This window comes from Oncorhynchus clarkii, chromosome 2 (genome assembly GCF_045791955.1).
Source record: "Oncorhynchus clarkii lewisi isolate Uvic-CL-2024 chromosome 2, UVic_Ocla_1.0, whole genome shotgun sequence".
Classification (NCBI taxonomy): Eukaryota; Metazoa; Chordata; class Actinopteri; order Salmoniformes; family Salmonidae; genus Oncorhynchus; species Oncorhynchus clarkii.
Genome location: NC_092148.1, coordinates 89182860 through 89202948, shown reverse-complemented (window position 1 = coordinate 89202948; position 20089 = coordinate 89182860). Strand labels below are relative to the sequence as shown.

The 20089-nt window shown below is 40.6% G+C and overlaps 1 pseudogene; it reads left to right on the top strand.

Moving 5' to 3' along the window:
• Positions 1-768: 768 nt before the first annotated feature.
• LOC139383140 (nicotinamide phosphoribosyltransferase-like) lies at positions 769-18144 on the top strand (annotated as a pseudogene).
• The last annotated feature ends 1945 nt before the right edge of the window (positions 18145-20089 follow it).

Below are 20089 nucleotides of genomic sequence, written 5' to 3'. Positions count from 1 at the left end.
TCCAATAGTCGATGAGTACTTCATATGACAATATTTATTTTCCGCTGGCTGCCCCAGCAACACAGAAAGCACTGAGCTAGGCTGAAACACCTGCATTTTGTAGCTGCCTTACTCAAGAAAGCAAAAAAGAGACTAAGTTTGTATGCAGATTTATTAATGCAATTTTTTTTTTTTTTACATTGTTTGCAAACTGATATGTGACACGTAGTAATGTCAAAATATCATGCAAAACAGGAAACACTCCCGAATATATATATATATATATATATATATATACATATTTAGCTCTGCCCCACCTTCCCTGAATGATGGGTCGCCACTGTATGTCCTTAACATTATGTGAGAAAAACAAAGGGACACAATAAGTACAATATCTTAGCTCTGAGGCCAGCCTGGATAATAGGCAAGAATCCTTGTTACGTGTGTCCCCAACATTCCTAAATACGTAGTCTACCTCCATGTATTTGTACCATGTTGTACCAAAGAGTCCCAATTATATTGACAAGATGGTCGACGGACCGCTCTAACAATGGAAACACATATCTGCAAAGGCGAAAGGAAGGCGGGAGGAGACGAGATCAGGTGGGAAATGTTTTGCCAATGAGAGGGCAGATAAGCATGTGAACAACGGGTCACAACTCAGTACATTCGAAACCTAGGCGCAATGGAGTTTATATTCGATCAAATTAAGCCTAACGTATCAAACTAGAAATCCACTTTTAGTTTGACCAAATTCGACTATATCTCATTGCCCCCAATACAATAACTCCTCACTTGGTATGCTTAATGTTTATTTACGAGCGGACCGATTTTAGGCGGAGTCAACCCTCTCGCTTCGCCTCTTCATCTCTGTTTTGTACTTTAGATTCGACAGCGCGTGGCTTAGTGTCCCCGCCCTTCAGCAATCAGATTTTACAATCACGAGGGGAACATGGAGCACGGAGACTTCAATTTCCTGCTGGCTACAGATTCATACAAGGTGAGTGACATTATACACTGGGTTTACGCACTAGTTAGCGACAGTACCTAGGATTATGTTTCGTGAAATTATGTTTTAAGTGTGTGGTGGTTCTAATTGATTGTAATATATTTGAAGGTATAATGCAAGAACAGCCAGCTAAGCCAAATCGTCTATGATAAACATACACTTTCTTGCTATTACGTTACAATAGCTACAGTATTATATCTGAGTTCTATGGTCGCCTTCTATGGTCACCTGAAGTCTGAATAATATTATAAGAGCCCATTATATTGAAAGTTTAAAATAATGGTATCTCTTCATCAGAAATGAAAATGAAAGTAATTCCTATAGCTTTCTGTTTACAGTGAAACATGAACATTTCAAGCCGCAATGAGTCATTGAACCCAGCTCAGATCAACATTTTATCTGTGTGTTTAAAAAAATATATATTCTTTAGTGTTTTTCTTGCCATGTCTTTTAACATAGTGGAATTAGTACGTTTAATTAATGTCATCCGTGGTGGAAAGTAAAGGTAAAGACACCTTAATAGAAAATGACTCAAGTAAAAGTGAAAGGCACCCAGTGAATTACTACTTGAGTAAAATTCTATAAGTATTTGGCTTTAAATATACTTAATTATCAAAAGTAAATGTTATTGCTAAAATATACTTAAGTATCAAAAGGAAAAGTATAAATAATGTAAAATTCCTTATATTACATGTTTCTTTTTTTTACGGATAGACAGGGGAAGCACTTAGACATTATTTACAAATGAATCATGTGTTTAGTGAGTCCGCCAGATCAGAGGCAGTAGGGACGACCAGGGATGTTCTCTTGATAAGTGTGTGAATTAGACCATTTTCCTGTCCTGCTAAGCATTCAAAATGTAACGCATACTTTTGAGTGTCGGGGAAAATGTACGGAGTAAAAAGTACATCATTTCCTTTAGGAATGTAGTGAAGTAAATGTAAAAGTTGTCAAAAATATAAATAGTCAAGTAAAGTACAGATACCCCCCAAAAACACCTAAATGGTACTTTCAAGTATTTTTACTTCAGTGTTTTACACAACTGTAGCCTAGTAGCCTAGTGGTTAGAGCGTTGGACTAGTGACCGGAAGGTTGCGAGTTCAAACCCCCGAGCTGACAAGGTACAAATCTGTCGTTCTGCCCCTGAACAAGGCAGTTAATCCACTGTTCCTAGGCCGTCATTGTAAATAAGAATGACTTGCCTGGTTAAATAAAGGTTAAATAAAGGTTAAATAAATAAATGTAAAAACTAAAAGTAAAAGGATCCGTCTGCAGATGCACCAGTGTAATAAATCACAGTACAAGCAGGAACCACACCCAGCCTATAGCTTATAGATATGGGGATACATTGGTATTAGAGGTCGACCGATTAATCGGAATGGCCGATTTCAAGTTTTCATAACAATCAGAAATCGGTATTTTTGGACACCTTTATTTAATCTTTGTTTAACTAAGCAGTTAAAGAACACATTCTTATTTTCAATGACTGCCTCGTTCAGGGGCAGAACGACAGATTTTTACCTTGTCAGCTCGGGGGATTCAATCTTGCAACCTTACAGTTAACTAGTCTAACGCTCTAACCACCTGATTACATTGCACTCCACGAGGAGACTGCCTGTTACGCGAATGCAGTAAGCCAAGGTAAGTTGCTAGCTAGCATTAAACTTATTTTATAAAAAACAATCAATCAATCATAATCACTAGTTAACTACACATGGTTGATGATATTACTAGTTTATCTAGCGTGTCCTGCGTTGCATATAATCGATGTGGTGCGTATCGTTGCTCCAATGTGTACCTAACCATAAACATCAATGCCTTTCTTAAAATCAATACACAGAAGTATATATTTTTAAACCTGCATAGTTAGCTAAAAGAAATACAGGTTAGCAGGCAATATTAACCAGGTGAAATTGTGTCACTTCTCTTGCGTTCATTGCACGCAGAGTCAGTGTATGTGCAACAGTTTGGGCTGCCTAATTTGCCAGAATTTTGCGTAATTATGACATAACATTGAAGGTTGTGCAATGTAACAGGAATATTTAGACTGATGGATGCCACCCGTTAGATAAAATACGGAACGGTTCCGTATTTCACTGAAAGAATAAACGTCTTGTTTTAGAGATGATAGTTTCCGGATTCGACCATATTAATGACCTAAGGCTCGTATTTCTGTGTGTTATCATGCTATAATTTAGTCTATGATTTGATAGAGTAGTCTGACTGAGCGATGGTAGGCACCAGCAGGCTCGTAAGCATTCATTCAAACAGCACTTTTGTGCGTTTGCCAGCAGCTGTTTATGACTTCAAGCCTATCAACTCCCAAGATTAGGCTGGTGTAACCGATGTGAAATGGCTAGCTAGTTAGCGGGGTGCGCGCTAATAGCGTTTCAAACATCACTCGCTCTGAGACTTGGAGTAGTTGTTCCCCTTGTTCTGCATGGGTAACGCTGCTTCGAGGGTGGCTGTTGTCGATGTCTTCCTGGTTCGAGCCCAGGGAGGAGCGAGGAGAGCGACGGAAGCTATACTGTTACACTGGCAATACTAAAGTGCCTATAAGAACATCCAATAGTCAAAGGTATATGAAATACAAATGTTATAGAGAGAAATAGTCCTATAATTCCTATAATAACTACAACCTAAAACTTCTTACCTGGGAATATTGAAGACTCATGTTAAAAGGAACCACCAGCTTTCATATGTTCTCATGTTCTGAGCAAGGAACTGAAACGTTAGCTTTCTTACATGGCACATATTGCACTTTTACTTTCTTCTCCAACACTTTGTTTTTGTATTATTTAAACCAAATTGAACATGTTTCATTATTTATTTTAGGCTAAATTGATTTTATTGATGTATTATATTAAGTTAAAATAAGTGTTCATTCAGTATTGTTGTAATTGTCATTATTACAAATACAAAAAACAAATCAGCCGATTAATCGGTATCGGCTTTTTTTTGGGTCCTCCAATAATCGGTATCGGCGTTGAAAAATCATAATCGGTCGACCGCTAATTGGTATGACCTGATGTTGGCTAGAATTGTTATAGTTGATGAACCATATGCTCAGATAGATTATTCAATATCCGTTTAGACTTGTTGCCATTTGAGTACAAGGATTTAATCAGCCCTTGGATTTCAAGGCCTGATATGCTGACGGTACTGTTGAGTTGTTTTGTTTTAGAGCTGCCAGACGTTACAAACTGGGAGTGCCTTAATGAGAAGTTTATTTCCAAAACAAACACTTTTTATTGATGCCCGTCAGATAGAAGTTGGCTTGGCAACAGGCTTATTAATATAAACTACTCAAACTACTGTGACTCCTGAAAGAAGCTCTTGTACTTTTTTGAAGGGATTAAAGGAGACGTGTCCAGACAGCAAATCAATTCCTCATCCTCGTTGTGTACTATTGAAGCCGCCGCAAAAAAAAAACATGAAAAAAGGCTCCAAAAACAACGTCATTTTAGAACAGACAAAGCTCTCAGTATTGCGATGCAGACATTTTGTCCTTCCCAACTTGATCCGCAACGTTATATTCCATTTTTGTTTAGACACGAGCAAATTACCTCTCCCCGTCCATTGTTCTTTTATATTTCTGCCAAAATAAAGGAAACACTTGAGTAAATGAAGAATACAGAGTATATTGAAAGAATGGAGTGCTTTCACACAGGAAGCACATTGAAGCTGTTCTGGCGGCTTGTGGTGGTGGCCCAACGTTCTATTAAGACACTTATGTAGTTGTTTCCGTTATTTTGGCAGTTACCTGTAGCAGCAGGCTACACTGTGAATGGAACAGCTGGATAGGGGAAACGTGTTGGGCAAAAGGGAATATAACATTGCGGATAAAGTTCCATGTGTACAACATCTGAAGACCTTGCTGTTGTTAAAAGGACGTATTTGGGTGTTTTGGAGTGTTTTCCGTGGGGTCCCCACACTACACAACAAGGATGAGGAAGTGATTTGCTAAAAGGACGTATTTGGGTTTTTTGGAGCATGTTTTTTTCGTGGGGTCCCCACACCACACAACAAGGATGAGGAAGTGATTTGCTGTTTGGTTGTAAGTTTCTTAAAAACATTTCAAATCACAAAAAAAGGTGTCTGGGCCTTTCTATAAGAAAACAAAAAAAAATTGTATAAAAGGAAACTTCTCCTTTAATATGTGAACACAATGGTCTCCACAGTTCACCTCATTTACAATAAATGCTGTTGCTTTTGGAGCTGCTGGTCAGAAACAATTCGTTTTGGAGAGAACATCTCTGACTATATATATTATAAATAGCGCGCAGACAGTTTGTTATTAATCATTTTCTCACAGCAGGAAAATAATCATGCAGCAACAGGAAATGTGAATTATTGTGTAGATTATAGTTAATGGACAATTTAGTAGGGGTTGATACATTTTTAATTAGGGCAAATCAAGTCTGAATTTTTCAAGTGGAAATTACAAGCCTTTAGAAGCCTTTTTATAAACATTGAATATACACTAGAAGTTTTCATTTCCAAATTTCCTGCAACAACTGGGTGATCAAATTAAGATCCTACATCTGTTCTATCACATAGACTTCACCAACAAGAATGGTCATGTTGTCAATAATTTTTAGTTCCTGTCTTGCGTTTGTTTAATGCATTTGTTTTGACAGTACTCAGTCAGAGCAGGAGCAGAGTAGGTCAGAGTAGGTCAGAGACCGGGTGTAAACTGGGTGACATTTAGAGTTTAAATTCGTCAGGGTGAAGAGAAGGATAGGACAGTTGGTGCCAGTGATATCAAAGGTCACGAGCACAGAGCATGCAGAGGAAGAGTAGGATGGGTTATTTAATAAAACAAATATCATAACATCATCTTTACCAGTTTATTTAACCAACAGTAAAGTTATTTTTCTGGAAACTGCAGATTTTTGATGACAAGACCCCAAACAATCTCAGTAGCAAATATGACTTATCCGCTTCCTGTTTATTATACACCTGTACAGATATCTGCATGTCTTCTTCTGACTGTACATTTCTACAGAATGTAAAGCAGATTGTAGGGACACTTGATGTTAAATGGGTGTGAGACCATGAAGTTTCAGTATTGTCAAATTACCTTGGAAATAACGGACGACGTCCGCCTCGTCCTTTTGCAGAGTACATATTTCCAAGGTAATGTACAGAACGGAGGTGTTTATCCCGCTTATACCACAGTTACCAAAGAAAACATTTTTGTATTTTTTTATAGGCTAAATCATACTTTTCATCACTAGAGATGCAACCCAGTCGTTCTATTTAATTTAACTAGGCAATTCAGTTAAGAACAAATTATTCTTTACAATGACGGCCTACCCCGGCCAATTGTGTGCTACCCTATGGGACTCTCAAACACAGCTGGATGTGATGTAGCCTGGATTCAAACCAGGGACTGCAATGACGCCTCTAGCACTGAGATGCAGTGTCTTAGACCGCTGTGCCACTCGGGAGCCCCATTCTTCATCATTGTGTTTACAATCCTGTGTTTACAATGTACAATGTATCCTATTTCAGTTTGTGTGGTTGTTGGTTTAGCTTTCTGTAACTTTGTAGCAAGTATGGTCTGCATGTGTAGGTGCATATTGCGTCATGATTGCAAGGTGTCCCGATATATTTTTCCAACTGTTCTGTTATCTGGTTTTAATGTCCATTCTAGAATGCTTTTCTAGCCAATCAGAAATTAGTATTCAACAACGCTGTGGTATAATTAAGCAATAAGGCCCGAGGGGGTGTGTTATGTGGCCAAAATGCCACGGCTAAGGGTCCTTATGCACGACGCAACGTGGAGTGCCTGGATACAGCCCATGGCCATGGTATATTGGCCATATACCACAAACCCCCAGAGGTGCCTTATTGCTATTATAAACTGGTTACCAATGTAATTAGAGCAGTGTTTTGTCATATATGTGGTATACGGTCTGGAATACCACGTCTGTCAGCCAATCAGCATTCAGGGCTCCAACCACCCGTTTATAATTGTCATTAACTGTATTTGTATAATCTCATTTCAGGTCACACATTACAAGCAGTACCCTCCCAACACCACCAAGGTTTACTCCTACTTCGAGTGTCGGGCAAAGAAAACTGAATCCACTAAGATTCAGAAAGTGAAATATGATAAAACTGTATTTTATGGACTTCAGTATATCCTTCATAAGTATCTGAAAGGTAAGACAAATATCATTTTTATTATTACTAAATTCACCATTTGGCTCGAAGGACCATGAAAAAGAGCAGCACCTAGAACGCCATTAGAACGCCACTAGAACGAAACTAGAACGCCATTAGAACGCCACTAGAACGCCATTAGAATGTCACTAGAACGCCACTAGAACGCCATTAGAATGTCACTAGAACGAAACTAGAACGCCATTAGAACGTCACTAGAACAAAACTAGAACGCCATTAGAACATCACTAGAACGCCATTAGAATGTCAGTAGAACGCCACTAGAACGCCATTAGAATGTCACTAGAACGCCACTAGAACGCCATTAGAACGTCACTAGAACGCCATTAGAACGCCACTAGAACGCCATTAGAATGCCACTAGAATGCCATTAGAATGCTACTAGAACGCCACTAGAACGAAACTAGAACGCCATTAGAACATCACTAGAACGCCATTAGAATGCCACTAGAACGCCACTAGAACGCCATTAGAATGTCACTAGAACGCCACTAGAACGCCACTAGAACGTCACTAGAACGCCATTAGAACGCCACTAGAACGCCATTAGAATGCCACTAGAACGCCACTAGAACGAAACTAGAACGCCATTAGAACATCACTAGAACGCCATTAGAATGCCACTAGAATGCCACTAGAACGCCATTAGAACGCCACTAGAACAAAACTAGAACGCCATTAGATCATTAGAACGAAACTAGAATGCCACTAGAACGCCATTAGAACGCCACTAGAACGCCACTAGAACATCATTAGAACGAAACTAGAACGCCACTAGAACGCCATTAGAACGCCACTAGAACGAAACTAGAACGCCACTAGAACGCCACTAGAACGAAACTAGAACGCCATTAGAACGTCGCTAGAACGCCACTACTACACACCTAGTACAACACTAATATACACCTAGTACACACCTAGTACAACACTAGTACACACCTAGTACAACACCTAGTACATTACTTTTACAATTTATAATGTCTTATTATTAACTTAAATTTTTTGGGGTCCCAGCTTCCACGCACAATTCCACGTTTTCCATCTTTCCCACATCCTTAATGTGTCGACCTCCCATATCTGTCATCTCTCACCTTCCCAGGGAAAGTGGTGACTCCACAGAAGATCACAGAAGCAAAGGAAGTTTACCGTGAACACTTTCAGGATGATGTGTTCAACGAAAAGGGCTGGGAGTACATACTGGAGGTATAAGGGCAGCAGAGGGTTTTTTGTGTGTATTGCATTTTAAAGGAGCTAGATGTCATATTTTTGTTAATAGTTTAGATTTCCAGTTTTTAATTTTTAAGGACTCTGCTTATAAATGTTCGTACTCTATCATAACCCAAAACCATCTTATTATTCTGTGGTCTAATCATGCTACAGTACGGATCCCTGAGTTTTTGTGTTTCAGAAGTATGACGGCCACCTGCCCATTGAAATCAAGGCTGTTCCCGAGGGTAGTGTGATCCCCAGAGGTAATGTCCTCTTCACCGTGGAGAGTACTGACCCAGAATGCTACTGGCTCACCAACTGGGTAGAGGTTAGTTAGAAATGTTTGATTGTTTATTTCACTTTTGTTTATTATCTATTTCACTTGCTTTGGCAATGTTAACATATGTTTCCCATGCCGTTAAAGCCCCTTGAATTGAATTTTATATGGCTGGTCTCAGATCTGTCTTTGCTGTCTTGCCAACTCCTCATGCGACAGTGACCATAGGAGTTGGCAAGAGGGCGCAAACAGATCTGGGATCAGGCCTCTAGTCGGTGCCTAAACCCCCCTTTTCACTATGACATTACCATAGCATCGTTGAGTCATGCTTCAGCACTGTTATTATATCTGCCACATGTCCTTAGGATACAAACGTAATTTGAACAGATGCTTTGCGCATTGTTGTCTATTTATATCTTGCTCGTGGTAGAAAGTGTCAGGGCAGAGGCTCCTTAATAACAACAACAATAAGATGCATGGTTTCTAAAAGAGCCTGGGGCCATACTTCAAACATAAGCACGCATTTAAAGTATCCACCAATTTAAAATAGACGATTCACTTGCATGTAACCTCACCAAGTGACAGTGATTACATCCTGGCACAACATCTGCTTCAGCCTATCAAAGATAATGGATTTTCAATCCACCAACCAATGGCATTTCTTAAAATATTTGTAACCTACAAATTCAAGGTTTTACCATTGGGTCTGTAACAAAATGTTGTGTGGCAATATTGCACTGATGCATAATTTACTAGGCTACTTGAAGCAGGAAGCACCAGTGACCAGATCAATAAAAAAAAGTGGTCAGAGGAAGCAGATGCTAAACAACAGGACTGTTTTGCCATCACAGACTGGAACATGTTCCGGGATTCCTCTGATGGCATTGAGGAGTACACCACATCAGTCATAGGCTTCATCAATAAGTGCATCGATGACGTCGTCCCCACAGTGACCGCACGTACATACTCCAACCAGAAGCCATGGATAACAGGCATCATCCGCACTGAGCTAAAGGCTAGAGTTTATAAGAAATCCCACTATGCCCTCCGACGAACCATCAAACAGGCAAAGCGTTAATACAGGGCTAAGATTGAATCGTACTACACCGGCTCCGATGCTCGTCGGATATGGCAGGGCTTGCAAACCATTACAGACTACAAAGGGAAGCACAGCCGAGAGCTTCCCAGTGACACGAGCCTACCAGACAAGCGAAACTACTTCTATGCTCGCTTCAAGGCAAATAACACTGAAACATGCATGAGAGCACCAGCTGTTCCGGAAGACTGTGTGATCACGCTCTCCGCAGCCGATGTAAGACCTTTAAACAGGTCAACATTCACAAGGCCTACCGACCTCCATTTCCAATCCCCCATATATTTTTGGGGTAAATACACACACACACACACACACACACACACACACACACACACACACACACACGCTGGCCTTCTAGGCAGAGTTGCAAAGAAATAGACATATCTCAGACTGGCCAATAAAAATAAAAGATTAAGATGGGCAAACAGACACTGGACAGAGGAACTCTTGCCTAGAAGGCCAGCATCCCAGAGTCACCTGGTGTTTTGTGGGTACTCTTTAATAAAGCTGCTAGTTGAGGACTTGTGAGGCGTCTGTTTGTGAAGGGAGTAGTACACAGCGTTGTACGAGATCTTCAGTTTCTTGGCAATTTCTCACCTTCATTTCTCAGAACAAGACTAGACTGACGAGTTTTTAAAAAAGGTCTTGTTTCTGGCCATTTTGAGCCTGTAATCGAACCCACAAATGCTGATGCTCCAGATACTCAACTAGTCTAAATTGCTTCTTTAATCAGCACAACAGTTTTCAGCTGTGCTAACATAATTGCAAAATGGTTTTCTAATGATCAATTAGCCTTTTAAAATGATACACTTGGATAAGCTAACACAACGTGCCATTGGAACACAGGAGTGAGGGTTGCTGATAATGGGCCTCTGTACGCCCTATGTAGATATTCCATTGAAAATCAGCCGTTTCCAGCTACAATAGTCATTGACAACATTAACAATGTCTACACTGTATTTCTGATGAATTTGATGTTATTTTAATGGCCAAAAATGTGCTTTTCTTTCAAAAACAAGGACATTTCTAAGTGACCCCAAACTTTTCAACGGTAGTGTACATATATACACACTTTAAAATGAAATAAAAACATTATTATTCCCCGCAGACCCTACCACCCCTCCCCCAATTGGAGTAAACTAATAAACAATAACACTTAGGCTTCTACCTTCAGTTTATACATATTTTACACATGTTACAGACAGTCTATTTTACAATAGTTATATTTAGTTTGTTTTTATTCCTTCCTCTATATCTGATGTCCATCCAGTTTGATTTCTATTTGTAACTGTGCTATTTCACAACATTTCTGAACCTATATAGTGTATATAGTGTTTTTTAACCGTGATTTCGAGCCCACCTTGTATCAAGCTTCTTTTTTTTTTTTTTAGGAAAAAACTGTTTAATGCCGGTCCTTGATGCTCGATTCAAAACGCATGTGAGAAAGTGGATTATTATAATAATGCAGGCAATAGCAGTGTGTTTGTGTGCAAGGATGTAATTCAATTCCTTTTTCATTTTCAAGCTGTTGGCTGTAGGCTACGTGCCTTTCCAACACACACATTTCTACATTTCAAAGGGTGGGGTGGGAGGGCTCATCTGAGATTCGAACCCTTGCCACAATCTGTGACAATTACATGGTCTATGAACTTCACAAAGGGAACAATTTGACCAGTCAGTCAAATACACGTTGCTCTGATGATCAGAACGTGCTGTTGGACTGAGGTATGTTAAGGACGCGTCCAACTGCGTCCAACGATTTTAATTGGCTGCAGAAGTTGTGTCAGGATGTAATCACTGCCAGCCGGTGAGGTTAGCAAAGGCCTACCGTGCCATTTTATCTGATGAGACCAGCTAAAATGTCAATTTATGTCACATGCAAATAAATCAACAATTTTAATTAGCTGATATGCATTTTGTGCGTGTGAACTTGTTTAATTTTAAATTCTTGCTTATATCCGCAGTATGGTCCACATCGTTTACTTGTTGTATAGTAGGTAGCGCTGATTCATGTCCATGATGTACTAAAGAGACCCAGCATCACTAACGCTTTCCTCACTTCCTCACTTCCTCTCTCAGACCATGCTGGTACTAACCAGCTCCTCTCTACCAGACCGTTTACACTGCTAACCTCTCTTCTTCTCTTCTTCATTGAACTAGGCAAGTCAGTTAAGAACAAAATCTTATTTTCAATCACAGCCTAGGAACAGTGGGTTAACTGCCTGTTCAGGGCCAGAACGACAGATTTGTACCTTGTCAGCTCGGGGATTTGAACTTGCAACCTTTCGGTTACTAGTCCAACACTAACCACAAGGTGCCGCCCCTTCTCTCTTTCTTCACCCATCGTTTACACCACTAACCCCCTCTCTTCTTCTCCTTCTCTACCAGATCGTTTACACCACTAACCCCCTCTCTTCTTCTCCTTCTCTACCAGATCGTTTACACCACTAACCCCCTCTCTTCTTCTCCTTCTCTACGATAATCGTCTACACCACTAACCCCCTCTCTTCTTCTCCTTCTCTACCAGATCGTTTACACCACTAACCCCCTCTCTTCTTCTCCTTCTCTACCAGATCGTTTACACCACTAACCCCCTCTCTTCTTCTCCTTCTCTACCAGATCGTTTACACCGCTAACTTCCTCTCTTCTTCTCCTTCTCTACCAGATCGTTTACACCACTAACCCCCTCTCTTCTTCTCCTTCTCTACCAGATCGTTTACACCGCTAACTTCCTCTCTTCTTCTCCTTCTCTACCAGATCGTTTACACCGCTAACTTCCTCTCTTCTTCTCCTCTACCAGATTGTTCTCCTCTCTTCTTCTTCTCTATCAGATCGTTTACACCGCTAACCTCTCTTCTTCTCTTCCTAACAGACAATCCTGGTGCAGATCTGGTACCCCATCACAGTAGCTACTAACTCCAGAGAGCAGAAGAAGATCCTAGCCAGGTATCTACTGGAACATCAGGGAACCAGGACAAACTGGAGTATAAGCTGCATGACTTTGGCTACAGGGGAGTCTCATCTCAAGAGGTACTTACTGTAATGGACGATAATTATGATAATAGTGTTGGATTCATCATACTGTGCATACAACATACATGGATAGCTTAGCGTAACAGGTCAACCTGGGTCAAAACAAAGGCCCTCTCCCAAACCTGTCCATGTATTTGATCTATTCATCAAGCTCTTGACTAGGTACGTCAGGTGGGATAATTCAGGGCTAAAACAAAAATTGTAAAATGTCTCGGGGCTCCAGAGTAAAAGTTTAAGAAACACTACTCTATGCCAAGGTTTCCCAAACTTAGACCTGGGCTTTGATTATTTGAATCAGCTGTGAGTGTTTGGGGAAAAAAAAATAAAAAAAAGTTCACCTAGGTCTTGGACCCAGTTTAGGAAACCTTCCTCTTCTCAAAAACTCTTTGGGTGCGTTCATAAATACCCTCTCTCTATCCACTCCCATTCAAAATTGCAGAATTATATTTTATTTTAAATATAACCTTTATTTAATTAGGCAAGTCAGTTAAGAACAAATTCTTATTTACAATGACGGCCTACTGGGAACAGTGGGTTAATTGCCTTGTTCAGGGGCAGAAGAAGATACTTTGACCTCTATCAGCTCGGGGATTGAACCACAGCAACCTTTCGGTTACTGGCCCACGCTCTAACCACTAGGCTATCTGCCACCCCAAAATAACAGATACATTTTTGAACGCGCAACACCCATTGAATATGACCGGTGTTACCCTGTCAAAAATGTGATTAAATTGTTGCCAGCAGCACAGTTACAGTCACCAACGCACGAGACAACATGAACAGCCTAACCAGCTCTGCTAGGGAGAGTAAAATGGTCAGAGTGAGGTGTTCTCTCATTATGTGTCTGGAAGTAGCTAGAAAGCTAGCCAACGTTAGCCAGTTAGCTTGGGTGCTTGACTGCCGTTGTGAGTTCAGAACGCTCGGATCAACCCTACTCCTCGACCAGAGCGTCCAGTGGGTGCTCTGAACGCTCCGAAAGCAAAACGCTCTGAATTTACTAATAGACAATCTGACAACACTCTTGAGTTTACGAACGCCCAGAGCGCACTCTAAGCACACTCTGCCACTCCATAGTGAATTTACAAACACGCCCTTTGTAATCAAAAAACCTGTTCAGTTTCTCATCTTCTATACATACACCACTAGTACACAGCCGTACTATGTAGTTGTTCCCGTCACGTGATGGTTTTTGTCTGGTTTCAGACTGCTGGCATCGGAGCATCTGCCCACCTGGTGAACTTTAAAGGCACAGACACGGTGGCTGGTATCTGTGTCATTAAGAAGTACTACGGCACCAAAGACCCTGTGCCCGGCTTCTCTGTGCCAGCCGCAGAGCACAGGTAACACAGACACACAGGTAGACACGGCGGGTAGAGCACATTGAGCACAGATTAGAGCTAAAGCAAGCAATCGCACTGTAGAAAATTGACTGATTTTGTATGTACATGGCCGTCAACAAGTCAGTTTAACTTTTTAATGAATTCATTCATCTACTCTCACTATCATTTTCAAAGCACGATATCTAGCTCCCTCTTCTGGGTTTTGTATTGTACTACTGTTCCTCTGTGTTTATTTTAAACCCATTTAAGTCATGCTTTGGTTTTTGTGATTTCTTGCTCTACCAAATATACTGTATTGCTTACCTACGAATAAATATATTATTACCAGCACCATCACCGCCTGGGGTAAGGACCACGAGAAAGATGCCTTTGAGCACATTGTGAGGCAGTTCCCCAACGTGCCCGTGTCCATCGTCAGCGACAGCTACGATATCTACAACGCCTGTGAGAAGATATGGGGAGAGGACCTCAGGAGCCTCATCGAGTCCCGCAGCGCTGACGCACCCTTGGTCATCAGGCCAGACTCAGGAGACCCATTAGATACTGTCCTCAAGGTAAAGAAGGATAGATAAATCATCACCTAGCGTTAGTAGTTTTACAACAGTCCATTGGTGGTGGAAACACATGGATGAACCACCAGTCATGGTTCTGTTTAGTGCAGTTTTTGGCCTCGTTTTTTCCCTCTGGTTCTAATGGAGAAAGGGGATGAGTCTCACTGGCAGTATCACTGACACTGTGTAGGACCAGTATGATGTTAGTCTTCTGACTACAGCTCATTATAAATACATTCAAATCTTTAAAAAGAACAGAGAACAATGGTGAACATGCTCTCACCTCACCATCTTGCCGATTCCAAGGTGTTGGACAATTTTAGGTAGGAGTCTTGCACCACAGAGAACAGCAAAGGATACAATGTCATCCCTACATCCGAGTCATCCAGGGCGATGGTGTGGACATCAACACTCTGCAGGAGGTAGGTTCAGTGTACTCACCCGCCTACCTGATCCTCCTACCTTCTTAACTTCTTACCCACTGGTGTCCAATCTTATGGAATCGAAGGTTTTATTGTAAACTAGTCTCATTGTAACCAGTCTCATTGTAACCAGTCTCATTGCAATCATTGTAACCAGTCTCAATGTAACCAGTCTCAATGTAACCAGTCTCATTGTAACCAGTCTCATTGTAACCAGTCGAATGTAACCAGTCTCAATGTAACCAGTCTCATTGTAACCAGTCTCATTGTAACCAGTCTCAATGTAACCAGTCTCAATGTAACCAGTCTCATTGTAACCAGTCTCATTGTAACCAGTCTCATTGTAACCAGTCTCATTGTAACCAGTCTCATTGTAACCAGTCTCAATGTAACCAGTCTCATTGTAACCAGTCTCATTGTAACCAGTCTCATTGTAACCAGTCTCATTGTAACAAGTCTCATTGTAACCAGTCTCAATGTAACCAGTCTCATTGTAACCAGTCTCATTGTAACCAGTCTCATTGTAACCAGTCTCATTGTAACCAGTCTCAATGTAACCAGTCTCATTGTAACCAGTCTCAATGTAACCAGTCTCATTGTAACCAGTCTCATTGTAACCAGTCTCATTGTAACCAGTCTCATTGTAACCAGTCTCATTGTAACCAGTCTCATTGTAACAAGTCAGCCACACACTTGATTCAACTAATAAAAATATTGACTGGAGAGACTAGGATTAGTTGAATCCGTTGTGTGACTCACTTGATGGAAGCTTTGAACCACTCCAGGTTTTTCCGGCTAAGATCGGAATGGATTCCATCCACTGCTCTTAAATGAACAGCATTAGTAAGGCTTGGTTCAGTAAAATGACCTTGGAACTCACCCCTCGGGTGTTCTGTCGTTTTCAGATCGTGGCGGGGATGAAGAAACACAGGTGGAGTATAGAGAACGTGGGCTTTGGGTCGGGCGGTGCTCTACTCCAAAAACTGACCCGGGACCTGCTCAGCTGCTGCTTCAAGTGTAGCTTTGTGGTGACCAACGGACTGGGGGTGAGTCAGTGAACATCCAGTCATTTTCATGAGAGGACATTGTTGTGAATTCATGTCTCTTTCTCAATTCATCTGTTCTCAATTCCTTGTTTCCTCTCTCCTTGCTTCCTTCTGAAAAAGCATTGGAGGAGAGGATCCAGGGTCCCTCCCCTCGGTCCTTCTCATCTAATACTTTTTCGAGGAGGCTAGGAGAGAGGAGGAGAGGAAAGATGAATTGGGAAAGAGCCCAAGTCTGTTAATACTTTATATAAAGCTGCTCTAATCCCTGTGTAATAACACTGTAATTCATTATTTTATTTTTATTTTTATTTCACCTTTATTTAACCAGGTAGGCCAGTTGAGAACAAGTTCTCATTTACAACTGCGACCTGGCCAAGATAAAGCATAGCAGTGTGAACAGACAACACAGAGTTACACATGGAGTAAACAATTAACAAGTCAATAACACAGTAGGAAAAAAAAGAGAGTCTATATACATTGTGTGCAAAATGCATGAGGAGGTAGGCGAATAATTATTACTATTGTAGTGGGCAATATCTTATATGTAAGCATGTTATATATACACATCACATGGCGATCTGTAATAAACACTAAGCAATTAGACTATCAATATGAACGATCTGACTCCATAAGATAAATAGCAACATGCAAGAACACTAGCCTTAAATCATGTATTAATACATTTAGCTGACTAAGGTCAATGAATGGTCATAAGAATGGAATTCTATATACAAGTGTATTTAATAAAATATAATTCACTGTTATCATTCACGTTGTAAAATTAAATTAAGTTACAAAGCATTACAAGGCATTATTCTAAACATGGTCAGTGGGAGAGAAATGAAGAAACCCTGGCTTGTGCCATGGCCCATTTTTCACAGGAGAGAGAGAGAGAGACCTTGACAGACAGATCAGACAGAAAGATCAGATCAGATATCAGACCTACATGATGTAATCACAACAGATCGGATGGCTCAGATGACCGTGTCAGCAGTAACGTAGCAGGCGTAAAAGAAACCTACAGAAAACTTAATACTGTGAAATTTGTAAACTTTTAAAACCTGACTAGATAGAAGAAGAAAAATCTGAAAGGTAGATCTCGGCATTTTGACTCTGGACTGAGAAAGTGATCTGGACTCAGGAAGTGATCTGGACTCGGGAAGTGATCTGGACTCGGGAAGTGATCTGGACTCGGGAAGTGATCTGGACTCGGGAAGTGATCTGGTGACCACTGTTGTATTTATGTTCTTTTGATTACAGCTGAATGTGTTCAAGGACCCTGTTGCTGACCCTAACAAAAGATCAAAGAAGGGTCGTCTGTCGCTCCACAGAACACCAACAGGAGACTTTGTGACACTGGAAGAAGGGAAGGGGAGCCTGGAGGAAAACGGTCCAGTAAGTCATTTAAACAAGTCGTAGTCCTAAAATCATAGATATAAGTATTTTTATTACTCTCTGAGGCTTGAACAGAAATAAATATTGGGACTAATATGGAGTTCTTTTAAAAGTCATATTGGGGCAGCAATAGTGGTTAGAGCGTTGGGCCAGTAACATAATCTATTGTTCTGCCCTCTGAACAAGGCAGTTTTACACACTGTTCCCTAGTAGGCTGTCATTGTAAAGTTCTTAATTAATTGATTCGCCTGGTTAAATATATATATATATATATATATATATATATATATATATATATATATATATATATATTTTTTAAAAGGTCAAGTTTTCTCCCGCTCTTCTTTCCCCAGGATCTGCTTCACACCGTTTTCAGAAACGGAGTGATACTGAAGACATATACATTCGATGAGGTCAGAGACAACGCTAAGATCAGGGACTGTGATCTGGAAGAGTCTGTAGACTGAGGCCTGTACATGTTCCAACACACTACGCAGAATGGACTGGATCCCTTCTACCGCCCTGTACAGCACTGACCACCAAGGATGATAATAAACAACACTCAACATTGTCCTGAGAGAGAGAGAGAGAGAGAGAGAGAGAGAGAGAGAGAGAGAGAGACACTTAATTAGCACAACGGTACAAATATATAAACTAAGAAACTATGTATTTTCGACATGTAGGATCATGTACATGTATGATTGAGAAATTATATAAAAATAACATTTTATTGAGATGAATTAAACTTGAATCTTTTGATTTTATTATGTATATTTTTATGAAATCTCATTTCATATCGTCTCTGTCTCTGGTTTGAAGTCGGGGAAGGCAGGCTTCTGTGTTCACGAAGCCATATGTCCAGGATATTCTCACATTCTCAAAAATTATTTGTAAGAACTAAACAACCGTTCATTGAAGATGGACAAAATTATCCAGAAAAAACATCAGGCAGATTCATTTAAAATGTTATGGATAAACAACTAAATGATTTTTCCATCTAGATTTAAATGAGCCAGTTTAAAAGGGGATAGTGTGTGTTATCAAATGTAACAGGCCACATGGTCTTCAAAGTACCTAACGGTCTGTGAGGGCTGCAGCTCACTCTTTTCAGGTATAAAGTTACGTTACTTGAACATACTAGCAGCAGTGTAGCCAACAAAAAAGCGACTAGCGACAAATCTAGCGACTTTTTCTGGTGTTATTGGAGACTGTTGGAGACTGACGTGAAAGCACGCATCGTTCTTGCGCTTCTCAACGAGCAGCGGGTACTGCCGTGGGCCCCCATACCAAAGCACTCACAGGCGGCCCAGTCCTCGCACAGCAGTCCCTCCCAGCTGCAGTCAGAGCAGGAGATGTTCACCCCTCCTCATCCAGACAGCAAATGAATCGCGCATGCGGGAAGCCGCCGCTGGCTGATCCCGCCCTGGCTTACATTTAAAAAAAATAATAATAATTTAAACCTGAACTAGGGCCAGACTAGTTACCATCATTTTCTCACATTGCCATTGACAGATTTTTCTATTGTCTCTTTTTGGTCCATTTAGATTGTTAATGTAGATTGTATACAAATAAAAAGTAATGGTTAAAAATTGTCATGTTTTACTGTGACTTGTTGTAGGCTCCTAAGTGGACCATAAGGTTAAAAACCTAACCAAATTAAGAAAGAAAGAAATAAAACGAAGTAACTCTGCCGGTCCCAAGCCCGGATAAAGGAGGAGGGTTGGAATTGTGACATAAAAAAAAACAAGAATCGAAAGAAGAAATGTAATTTGTAGTTCTAAACATATTTAGGGTGTTTTTTTAAACTCACTTTTTTGTTTCTCCCACGACGTTATTCCTCTCTCCTACAGAGTCCATCACAATTACATGCACATGGCAAATTATGCAAATTAGGCGATGACGTCATTCAGGGACTTTTAGGACAGCCAAAAAAATCACTAAAAAGACAGCCAATAGCTGCTTTCCTTACTGAGGAGGTGGCAACACTGACTAGCGCTGGCAGGTAGCGTCTTTGTTTCGGTCTAGCAGCAGGAAGGGTAATGATGCCCCAACCTCGAGTAGATTTTGCACTTGTTAATTAAAGAACCGATTGTCTTCATCAAATTCTTGGAATCTTTAGAATATGTTATTTGTTATTATCGATCATATTGACTGAATAGCAAACCAAATGTTTCACGTTTTGTCATCTGAATTTAAGTTTTAACCACGGCCTTCGCTTTTGGGAGCTGTAGTGGCTGACGTTACTGTGGAAGAAATATTGTGTCCATTTCTTGCGGGGAGGAAACAAGAGAAACTTTGATCGAAGGTTATATACCTGAAGGGATAAAGCTATCTGTATGTTCTAGTAATGTCCCTGACAGAGGGTAGCTAGTAGCCTGTCTGTATGTTCTAGTAATGTAGCTAGTAACCTGTCTGCATGTTCTAGTAATGTCCCTGACAAAGGGTAGCTAGTAGCCTGTCTGTATGTTCTAGTAATGTCCCCGACAGAGGGTAGCAAATAGCCTATCTGTGTGTTCTAGTAATGTCCCTGACAGAGGGTA